Raw genomic sequence first — 12,841 nt, 5'->3', positions numbered from 1 at the left:
AACGAGCACCAGGCATCCAAGACTTACAGAATACCTGATTTACAAAAATGATGAAATGCCACACAACACAGCCACACTCCACTTGGTAGCCAAGGAGTTTTGTGATTAGGCCCAAGAAAATGTAATCTACTGGTTATATCATGTGTCATGTCATCTAATGATAGCCAACCTCAGGAAAGCAGGAATAGCTTTCTAAAGGTGCAGCTGAAAGACCAGCTCGGATGAAGCACTATGAAAGGATGGGGTGTCATCTGTCAGGATGCAATAAATTTATTAAATCAAAGACCTCCATATGATGCTGTGCCCACAAAAGGAAAAACACAGATCCAGAATCCAAGATATAGAAGTATGAATGTCTCCATTTACCAACACTTGCAGTGATTCACTGGGAGATTTTGTGATTCTCCTCTCTACACCTCTGATTTCTACAGAGTTGTAAGTCCTGATCCCCCAAAAGGGCAAACTCTTGTCAAGAGACACAGCCATAGTCTCAGTTAACTATAAATTAAGTCACTTTGTGCCCAAGGGCCAGCAGGCAAAAACAGGAATCACCATATTTTCAGAGGTAATTGACCCCAGTCAGCAGGAGATAAGGCTGCTTTTAAACAATGGGAACTGGGAGGAATATTTGTGTAACCCAGGTGATCCACTTGGGTACCTTCTGATACTTTTTTGTCCCCTTGTAATTGTGAACAAACATGTGGAGCAACCCCAATCTGAGAAAAGCATGACTATCAAGTGTTCTGTCTGGGAAGGTTTGGGTCACACGCCACCAAGATCTGAATTGGCAGCTGAAAGCTCAAGGAATTAAGAATGGATAGTGGATCTTCTGACCCTGGGATAAATCCAACTTGATTGTGATCTATGATATTTTTTATGTGTTGTTGGATTTGGTTTGCTAATATTTTTTTGAGAATTTTTGCATGTATATTCATCAAAGATATTGGCATGTAATCTTCTTTTTTGGTAGTGTCTTTGTTGGGTTTGATACCAGGGTGATGGTGGCTTCATAGAATGACTTTGGGAGTGTTCCCTCCTCTTCAGTCTTTTGGAAGAATTTGAGAAGGATCGGCATAAGTTTTTCTTTGTATGTTTGGTATAATTCTCCAGTGAAGCCATCTGGTCCTGGACTTTTGTTTGCAGGGAGTTTTTTCTTTAATTACAGATTCTATGTGTGTGTGTAACTTAATCACTTTGCTGTACACCAGAAACTAACACAACATTGTAAATCAACTATACTTCAATTAAAAAAAAAAAAAAAGATTGGATTGTGAAGAAGGGATTCATTTACTTTTAGAAAGAAAGGCTCAGAGGGATGATGGAGTAACTGCTCCCAAATCTGCAGGGATGAGCAGGGGAAGGCTCAGAAAGACCATCAGACTGTGACGTAAATTTGATAAAAAGTAAAGGAGGATGTGAGAGAAAGTTGGATGGAACTGTCCTGGATTGTCAGGCAGCCCAAGGAAGATTTGGCAAAGTTATGGGGAGTCCTTGAGCCAAAGTTGTCTGTCAGAGCAGTCTTGTATCTCCCAAGAATGGGTTTGCTTTAGTATTCCTGTGGCACCGCATCCTTGGCTGAGAGGAGATGTTACCTCAGAAGCAATAGATTCAAAGCACAGTGACTGAGGCCATCATTTAATTTCGTTCCCTGCAGTTCAACATCTGCAAGTGAATTCTCATGGCCATCACAGTCATTATTTATTTAAATCATAATAGTTACTTGAAGCATAACATCTACCTGACTACAGTGTGAGAATTCCTAGGTGAAATATTTAAGACTGTCATCTCTAGTAGTCTACCCAGAAATCTCATAGTAATCTTTACATATCATCTTTTAGATTCATTCAGACATCAACTCTGTCCAATTGTGGCCTACAAAATACTCTTGACTTCTTCCCCTGCTTTCATCAGTTCTTAACTGAACTCCATTTTCAACCTTCCAACTTATCATGTAAGTTCCTTAAAAGTTGGTTTCATGTGAAATGGGAAAACCATAGTCTTCATATATGGCTTTTTCGTGATTAAACAGTATAAATGCCTAAAGAGAATGGCAAATGGCACATATTATTACTAGTGGCTAACAATATTGAGTGCTTACTCATACCAGGTACTGTTCTAAATACCTCCTCAATTCTTAAAATCCTACAGGTTTTACTATCTTTTTTTTAGAGAAGAGGACCTGAAGCAGCAAGAGGCTAAATAGTTTGCTCATATTACATTTATTAAGTGTTGGTATCAGGATTCCAACCCAAGCAGTCTGACTGAAGAGCACATGCTCATTCACTAAACTCTTAACTGTTGGCTGCTCAATACATCTTTCCTTTCCTTCATTTCCCAACCCTTCTTTGTTGGCCAATTATATTGTTTTGTTTTGTTTGGGCTTGTTTTAAAGACAAGAAGTGAGTCTTGTTCATATGGCTCATTTCTATATCCCTGGCAGCTAACACAATGACTATAATAGAGCAAGTACTAAATACATGGGAGTTAAATGAATGTGCATGTGACAGTGTATTGTTTAAGGAGAGCCAGTCTTAGCTGCAACATCTGCAGACAAACTTAGTGGGGATCTGCTATAGACTGAATCGTGTCCCACTAAAATGCATATGTTGAAGCCATAAACTTCAATGTGATGGTATTTGGAGATGGGGCTTTTGGCAGGCAGTTAGATGGTGTCATGAAAGTGGGGCCCTCATGATGGGATTATAAGAAGGGTGACAGAGAAAGAAAAAGAGAGAGAGAGAGAAAGAGAGAGAGAGATTGCTCTCTTTCTATCATGTGAGAATGCAGCAACAAAGCAGCCATCTTTAACTTAGGAAGAGGACTCTCACCAGGAACCAAATCAGCTGGCACCTTGATCTTAGACTCTCCCACACTCCAGAAATGTGAGAAATAAATATGTGTTGTATAAGCCACACAGTCTATAGTAACTTGTTTTAGCAATCTGAGGTGACTAATATGGAGCATAAGCCCAAGACAAGTGCACAGGACCAATTTGTGTCAAGGCATGCTTTTGGCAAAGTTTTAGTGAAATGTGATTAGACAAACAGAGATGAGGGTCAGCAGTATCATGGCATAGCTGATATAAAAGTTTATCGACAACAAGATACATGGCAGACTGAGATATAGTTAGGAATAGGGGTCAAGGTCATGTCAACAGAATAGACAGGTTAATGTTTAGTAAATTAATGAAGTCAAGACCAGAGTTGCAAACTAGGACGGCTATGGAACCTGGGTCAAGACAGCAACTGAAATATTTCCTAAGGGTCCTTGTGCTCTGACTGGTACCTTCTCTAAGGACAGAACGCTCCTTAATTTATGACTCGTCATGTTTTCTCTTAGTGTCTCTACCTTGGGAAGGGGTAAAAAGGGGAAGAGTAAACTGAGGGCTAGAATTTGTGTCACCTCTGATGTCTTATGTCAGGCTAAGAAGAATGTGGTCTCAACTAGAGACTAGCTACTGTATGACCCCACGGGAAAATTTTCGAGGACAAATAGCACCACAAAATTATTCCCAACATGAAGCAAGTCTACCATCTATGTCAGGCAGTCTTGAACTAAAGGGTGCACTTAGCAGGAAGGTAAGAGAAGTATAACTTCCTGGGCTAAGTGGCTCTTAGTGTAGAGCAATACTCAGAGAAGAAGGGCAGCTTTGATCAAAGCAGCCAAGGTTTTGAAGCTGAAGGATGGTGGTCTGGCCTGACAAAACATTGGAGGAGAAAGGGGTAGACACTAGAGCGAGCGTCTCACGTGAGAGGAGGCACGATCATACATTACCTTCCTTGAGGCTCCCAAACCCTCATCAAAACACATCAATTTAGCCCCCGTTCACCGCAACTAGAGAAAGCCCACGTGCAGCGATGAAGACCCAACGCAGCCAAAAATAAATAAATAAATAAGTAAACCAAAAAATCCCAAAACAAAACAAAAAACCCACATCAATTGTTGTTTGTTCCATAATTCAATTCTACTTTTTTCGTTACTTGCATCTCCCTTTTGTCTTAAGAGCCAAGTTCACAACTTTTGGTCCTGATCCTTTCTATCGTGTTCCATTGCAATTGACAGAATACTGTTCTAAAATGCAAGGAATATTTTGGTGCCAGTGACTTCAACTATTTCCTATAAATTTCCGGATAATATATTTTTCAATACATACATGCCCTTGATGATTTGGCATCGTTTTTAGCTATTCCATCTTTACCTTCCACTTCACTGTGCCTTGCACTTTATATCCCAGCAATATCTATCTATCCATGACTCTCCAGCCATGACTTTTCTCCTAACTTTTAACTGTGCCTGGAATTCTCTCTGTCCAGTTGTGCTTCTAACAAACTCTTCCTTAGATATCCTCTAATATCAAAGTTTATCTAATCTGTGTAGCCTTCTTTGATGCCCTCAGGCATATTTAGGAGTTTATTCTTCTATGGTCCCATTGCATTTCTTTTTCAGAACAAGTTATAGTATTTAGCACACAGTGTTATAATTTTGTTGGCATCTCCTCTTCCCCATTAGACTGTGCTATGGACTGCATGTTTGCACCTCCTCCCAACTGATCAAAATTCACATATGAAACCCCAATCCTCAATGTGATAGTATTTGGACATGGTGCCTTTTGGAGGTAATTAGGTCATGAGGGTGGAGCCCTCATTATGAGATTAGTGCCCTTATAAGTATACATCCAGGAGAGCTTGCTTAATCTCTCTCTGCTTTCCACCATGTGAGGTCATAGAAAGAAGACAGCCATCTACAATCCAGGAAGCAGGTCCTCAATGAATCTGCTGGTGCTTTGATCTTGGACTTCCCAGTCTCCAGAACTGTGAGAAATAAACGTTTGGTGTTTAAGCCACCCATATTATGGTATTTTTATTATGGCAGTGCAAAATGACCAAGGCAGACTGTAAGGATTTTTTTTTTCTTTTTATAATGCGCGATCCCTTGCAATTTCATTGACTAGAGGTATTATTAGTAAATAAGTATTACTGACTGAGCTGGTCTTTTTCTTCTTTTAAAGATTTTTTTGATGTGGACCATTTTTAAAGTCTGTATTGAATTTGTTACAATATTGCTTCTGTTTTATGTTTTGGTTTTTTTGGCCACGAGGCATGTGAGATCTTAGCTCCCTGACCAGGGGTCGAACCCACACCCCCTGCAGTGGAAGACCAGGGAAGTCCCAAGATTGTAAGGATCTTAATGGCAGGGACAGTCTTATTGTCTTTGAATAAACAATATTAGACGCAGTCCCTGTCACACAGTGAACTCTCCATAAACATGTCTTAAGTGAACCAATAAATGAAAAAAACATTGATTTATAGCTTTCTCCTTGTTACCCATTACTCTATCAGTCACTTTATTTTTTTTTGGTTATTGTTGTTAACTTAGCATTTTCCCAAACCTACGCTTTTCCCCTCATCAGATGAATTTTGTCTAGCAAGGAAAGGGAATACAGTGATATACAATTGAGGAAGTGACCTCCACACCACTGATGGATGCTGGAGGAAAAAATGCTCTAAAAAAATGGTATAATATCCCTCAAGTCTCAAGTCATACTAAGTAGAGATTTCTCTGCTGTTTCCACATGGGTCTCTCTTGGTGGGGCATCAGTTACATGAAGCATTGCTCACAAGGCATTCCAGCTCACTGTGAAGTGGATAATATCCATAGGCCACTAGGGGACTACAGGTATTCCTTCATTTTAGAGACTTTATTTTCTGAGCTACTGCTGTGTATACTAAAGAGACAGGGAGAAGTCACCAAATGTGCATGAGGAGAAGTTTAACAAATTCTGGATATCCTTATAAATAATATTTTTTACCTTGAGATTAGAAGCCAACACTATTTTGGCTTAATTCAGTCTTTGGTCAGCAACAACAAAAGCTTTGGAACAACAGAGATCAGGATTTCAGATCTATTTCTGTCACTTAGGAGGCGAATGATCTTTAGAAATAGCCTATTATATTTTTAAACCTCAGTTTACTTACTAATTCGTAAATCCAGATCCTTTTGAGACTAAATGGCAAGCAAGTTTAAAGTGTCAAGTGAATGGAATATGTAACAAGTATTCAATAAATATTAATAATCGTTGATTATTATCACTTCCATACTGAAGAGTTTAGAGCTATGGTCCAGGGACTAAAACAGTAAAAATATCCCAAGATTGTAAAATGTATTCTCAATGTGTTGTTTTCTTTCCCCCATCAGTAAATTTCTCAAGGGATTAAAATGATTAGGACTTGTGTCTATCATACACAGATAGAAAGGAAATAAGAAAGAAAAATAGCGTCTATTCCACCACCAGTCACATGGAGACAGAATTCACAAGAGATCAAATAGATAATGTAAACATGAAAGTAGAGAGAGCAGGTTGAAACCTGAGGCATGCTGCAAAGAAGGAAGAGATACTATGGGAAGTTTTGCAGTTCTTATTAATATGCAGTGTATTAAAAGGTCTCACTTCTTCCTCTCTCCTATGGTAAGTCTTGGAGAATTTTCTTTGGAATTTCAATCCCAGAACGATTCATACCTTAACCACTTCCCTTAGTCATTTTTTTCATCCATTCAGTTAAGAGATAGTAACTGAACAACTAATTTTTGTGCCATATGCTGATGCAAGAAAGGGGTCAAGATCTTTTTAGTAAACATTTTATTCCTTCATTCAGTAAATGGCCAGCATATTCCATGATCTGGTACTATATTAGGGGCTAGAGTAAAATAGCAAAACAGGCAAGTATGGTTCCCGCACATATGAAAATTATAGCTTTTAAGCAGAGTTAAGCAGTAAGTAGAAAATCAAACAAATAATTAATTAATCATCCCAGTAGGGTCATGAGAATCAATTGGGAGGGCTTGAGAACTAATCATGAAAGAGGAAAAATGCCTCAGGCACATTTAACCTATTTCACAATTCTGCCAAAGGCTAACCTTTACCAACTCTAATATCAGCCTCTGATTTTACTCTTGATACGAATTTTCCAACATGTTCCTGTGATAAACTCAGGGAAAAGACACTGTTCCAAGAGTACCTGCCATTGAGGAAGTCTTCTGATGCTGTCTGGAATGAGTAGTTTTTACATAAATATGAGATAAGGAGTCTGTGGGGACTTGCTCCTTAAGGGAAGGGAAACATTTTCAGTTGCAGGAGTTCTGGGATGTGGAGTTGAGTTCAGCCCATTCAGGCTGGTATAACCAGCTCACTTTCATGTTCCAGAACCCAAAAGCACAACCCCATTCCTATCTGAAATACACTGGAGGTCTGTCTTAAAGTTTGTGGTTTATGAAAAGTTTATTTGATGAGGCCACACAGTGGAGGGATTTAAGAGTGTAGGCTCTGATGGTGCACTGCCTGAGTTTCATCTTGACTCTGCCATTTACTTGCTGTGCAATACTGGGCAAGCCACTTAACTTTTCTGTGCTTGATTTCATATGCACAATAGGAAAAAACAGGATCTTTTTACGTGATGAGGATTAAATGAGATAATACTTATAAAGTACAAGGATATCCCCATGCACATAGAAAATGCCTGGTAAACATTAGGTATTTTATTATGTGTGTATGTGTGTGTGTATTAAGTGTGCATAATATTTATACTACTTATATGTACTTTTTTTGTATAGGAATACTGTACCAGGTAAGAATTTCTACAAGTAAGCTGTCTACTCCTTCCCAACAATAAAGATAATAATTTTCAAAAATAACATTTGCCTGAAATATATAAAACATTGGTCTCAAAATTTCAGAATGAAATTATAAATGTTGCATAAAAATTTGAAAAAATGTTTAATAATAAGCTATTTTTAAAAGGGCAATTCATATAGGAAAAAAAGAAGAAAAATATATTTGCCCCATTGAATTTCATTGGTTTCTGATAACCATGGCACTGTCTAGGCTTCAGCAAAGCACACTTCTAACGTGGCTGTCATCAAAGCCTTTCTTTCAACTCAGAAATATGAGCATCCTGAAATCAGGTAGAGTGTACCTTTCTTGACAGAAGAGCAAGTAATTGAGTCAGCTGTCTGAATTGTCTCAATAGTCTTTGTATACTGCATGTGGAAAATTCAAGAATGGAATTCGTACTTTTAAGATCAGCATTGCTGTTTCCTCCTCCCTTAATGAGTTTATAAAGCTTAACGTTTGTAAAAAAGCTCACTGAACTAAACACATTGACCTCCTTCCATGTCCTAACTCTGTTTTATAATATCTTGCATCTTTAAAATTCATTTTTGTTTTAAACATTTATTATCTGTTTATTTTCACATGACCCCATGAGATGGACAGGTCAGATCTTAATATCCCCATTTTACAGATAAGGAACCTGAGGTTACATAACTTTTCCAACTTAATGAAACCACTGAGTTGCTTCATCACAAGTAGAATTCATATGTTCTCATGTCAGTCCATTTTTCTTTGCATTATACTCCATCTTTTCATTTTACATCATTCTCTTATCTTTTGATATGAAGTTATATGTTTAGCGCTGTCAGTATCACTCTGAGAGAGATCATAAATATTAGATATTTGAAAAAAAAAACCTTATTAACCATTACAATCTTACTCAGTGTCAACCAGTAATATCTTAGTTAAATGCAAGGTACAGAAGGAATATTTGGAAACCATTACTAATTAGTGTTGTTCAATATAACATGTTTGTATAAAATGTCTTTTCTTAACTTCTTATATTTTTAAATATCTGTGGATTTCTTTCTACATAGAATGAACTAAAATACTGGTTCTCTGATTTTTATTCAAGGATGTGGACTTTGATCATTCATACAGAATTGAAGTATTCTTTCTATTTCACTCATGCCAGGACACAAGTTTCTCTTCATTTTATATTAAGAAATCACAGGTTAAAATTGAGGGGGGAAATTAGCTTTATTCTGTCCTGTGTTTAATAATATTCATTTAATGGGCACGTTAGCACAGGAGGTAGTAGGCAGGTAATATTCCAGCTGTGAGTCTGGCCTCTATAGACTTGCTGAACTGTACAGGCATCTCCCAGGGGGCCATGTGTTTACTCATCGAATCTGAGAACTGATGATGTACATTCTTGGAAAAAAACTGTTCTCTGCTTCTGCACTTATAATGTGGATGGGATTGGAGTAGGTTAAGGTAAGACAAAAGTGGATTCTTGCATTTTGTAAGATTTGGGAAGCACTAAATAGAATAATCATGTGAGTCTGGAGATTTAAGAGTTACAGAAAAAGAAAAATGAGAATAAATTTAAATACAGAAATCTCCTTTCCCTGATCTTATTTGTTGGTCTTTTCTCCAGATAAATTCCTTGGTATCCTGCTCCAAACTGTAAACCACAGTACTGCACTTGGTTGGTGTTCTCTCATATCTTCTTATCTTCCTGATAATTTCAAAATCCTTTAAGTGCTGCTTCTCTGCCTTTAGCCTAACAAGCTGCCCACTAGGAAGTTCATAAAGACCACCCAGAGCATTTCAGCGGATCCACCCTACAGTGAGCTGATGTTGATAACTGCCAGTCCCAATTTGCCTGGCTTCAGGGAACCTTTGTATTAAAAAGTGCTGTCACATATTTTTAATTTCCCCAGTGAGTCTGCTCCCCGCTCCATGCTGCCCCATCAAAGAACTGGATAATATAATACCAAAATGTGAAAGAAGACATGCTGTTCTGGAATTTACGTTGTTCTTTCTGATTCAAGAGCAAATTTGTGAGCACGGGGTATTGTGTCCCAGGAGCAAATGAGTTAGATTAACAAAGAATTAAGAACACAACATTATATTCACAGTTAGACCACTTTCATGTAGACTGCATTGTACATAACTATTCTAACGTGATTGAGTTGGAAAGATTCAAGCACTGAGGCTAAATCTGTATAATCCTTTTTGTTCTTGTTGAAGCAGTTACTTTGTATATTTGAGCATTGTCTTTTCCTCACCTACTTGATCCAAATTTATTCAAAGTCAATGGGATTTTCTACTCCTAGAAAGATACTTTGGCATTTAAAGTTTTTTTTTTTTTTTAATGAAAAATTTAAAATCAGTCAGCCTAGTAAACTAAGTATAAGACAGCTTAACCATAGATATTTATATTGGAGAAAAAATGAATTAAATGAATCAATATTTTTAATACATTTACACTAGAGTCAGATCAACTTCATGATGAATCCCTTCATTTGAAAAGGAAGCAGTGAGCAAAAGAGCCAGTTTACCGAAGAAGCAAAGTATAACAGTGCCATTCAGCCTCTCCTTGTTCTTCACTACCTAACTTCTTTAGATCTGCCTTCTCCAGCTCTGCTATAATTGAGCTATTGATCTCTTAACTTGCAAAATCTGCTTTGACCCAGTTTTCAAGCCAACTTAATGTTAAATCAGAATGAGTGTATTCAATTCCATTTGTCTGCTTTACCATCAATTCCCTTTATTCCCACACTACCGCTAACACATGCACAACCAGGAGGGCTTAGAATCACTGGGAGTTAATTAAATTAAAGTCTTGGGACTTCTGCATTATACTCAAAGATACAAGTCAACTCTGCTGAGGCTCTTAATGACTGAGTTTCCAAACAGGTTTTTCCCAGTTTTTATGTATCCTGAGATATTCAAATGGCCTATCATTCTGGTTCTTGTTCTGAGTTCTTGTTTTAGAAATTCACCTAGCTCCCAAATTTCTCTGCAGCTGGGGTCCTTCGTTTTTTTTGCCAGTCATTTTCTTGCTTAACTGAAGTCCTGTTTCTGATCTCCAGTCTATGTCTAATGGTCTTGACAGGGACAAACCACCCAGAGGCTCTGTTCCCTGCTCTCTAGACTCTCCCCAAAGTCTGCACAAAGACTGCACAAAGGCAGAGTGGTATACAGTCTGGAATGGACTATTGGTCTCTAGAGGTATTAACCATCTCATCTAAATTGCATATTTTTTCTAATAGACGAAGCTTCTATACATTTTAAAAGATATCTTTACATCTTAGTATTTTAGAAATAGCTTTACGAATTCAAGGTACTGAAATTTTAAGTGGAATGACTCTCAGAAGACTAGCATGTCTTCATGTGTTTTCTTTTTTTATTGAAGTATAGTTGATTTACAATATTAGTTTCATTTGTACAGTGTAGTGATTCAGTATTTTTACAGTTTATAATCCATTAAAAGTTATTGTTACCGAGTCCAAGCTTGCTCTGCTCACTGCATGACAGGCCAATAAGACATGGTGTTGAGGCAAGGAATAGTGACTTTATTCAGAAAGCCGGGCATCTGAGAACATGGTAGACTAATGTCCTAGAGTACCATCTTACTGGGGTCTGGATGCTAGTTTCTTTTATAGAACAGAGAGCGGGAGGAGTGAGGAAGTAAAGTAAAAAGGCCATAAGTCTTGCAAAGCATCTCTTGATTTAACCAGCCTAGGGGAAGGGATGTGTTAATTTCTTCTTTCTTGCAGCCATTCACAGGTGGGCAGGGTCAGAATGTTTCCCTGTGAGCTGAACAAAGGCACTTTAGTTTAACATTTAGGCAGGGGGCAGGGTTCCCTGAGGGAGGCCATTATGTATGCCAATAGCTATAGACAACATCCTTTTAGTGATTATAGTAACAAAAAACAATGGAGAGAAAAGGTTAAAGTAAAAGAAACAGATCCAGCATGGAGTCAGATTTTGTTCTTCCCTGTTACATTATTACAAGATAATGGCTATAATTCCCTGTGCCATACAGTATATCCTTGTTGCTTGTCTATTTTATACATAGTAGTTTGTATCTCTTAACCCCCTACCCCTAACATGCCCCTCCTCCCTTCCCTCTCTCCACTGGTAACTGCTGGTTTGTTTTCTATATCTATGAGTCTGTTTTGCATATACATTAATTTGTATTGTTTTTTAGATTACACATATAAGTGATATCATACAGTATTTGTTTTTGTCTTATTTTACTAAGCATAATATTCTCTAGGTCCATCCATGTTGCTGCACATGGCAGAATTTCATTTTTTTATGGTTGAGTAATATTCCATTGTGTGTGTGTGTGTGTGTGTCCATATATATCCATATCTTCTTTATCCATTTCTCTGTTGATGGACACTTTGGTTGCTTCCATATTTTAGCTATTATAAATAGTGCTGGATGAACATTGGGATGCATGCATCTTTTCAAATTACTGTTTTCATTTTTTTCCGGATATATACCCAGGAGTGGAATTGCTGGGTCATATGGTATTTCTACTTTTAGTTTTTTGAGGAACCTCCCTCCCTACTTCCATTGCGGTTGCACCAATTTACATTCCCACCAACAGTGCATGAGGGTTCCCTTTTCTCCACATCCTCACCAACATTTGTTACTTGTAGAGTTTTTGATGATAGTCACTCTGACAGGTGTGAGATGATATCTCATTGTGGTTTTGATAAGTATTTCTCTAATAATTAGAGATGTTGAGCATCTTTTCATGTGCATGTTGCCCAGCTGCATGTCTTCTTTGGAGAAATATCTATTCAAGTCTTCTGCCTATTTATGATTGGGTTTTTGGGTTTTTTTTTTTTTTTGATATTGACTTTATGAGCTGTTTAATGTATTTTTTTACTTCATCTAAAATGGAAGAAATATTATATTCTAAATACACTGAGAAATAAATAATAAAGATAAGGAAATGTGAACATTCTAGCACACACAGGGAATTATCAAAATAGTTTTTTAAACGTGATGAATGCAAACAAAAATAATATTAAAATAAGAAAATAATTCAACTTTTGACAACCCTCCATGTTATTTAAAACAACTTCATTTTCCTTTGTTCTAAAATTATTTGGCATAATAGGAATATAGGTAGGTAAATGGTAAAAGAAACATATTACATAAAGCAAAAACTGGTAGAATTACAAGTTTCAAGAACCTTCAAATGAA

The sequence above is a fragment of the Balaenoptera ricei genome, chromosome 4 (assembly GCF_028023285.1).
Source record: "Balaenoptera ricei isolate mBalRic1 chromosome 4, mBalRic1.hap2, whole genome shotgun sequence".
NCBI lineage: Eukaryota > Metazoa > Chordata > Mammalia > Artiodactyla > Balaenopteridae > Balaenoptera > Balaenoptera ricei.
Note: the sequence above shows the minus strand (reverse complement) of the source record.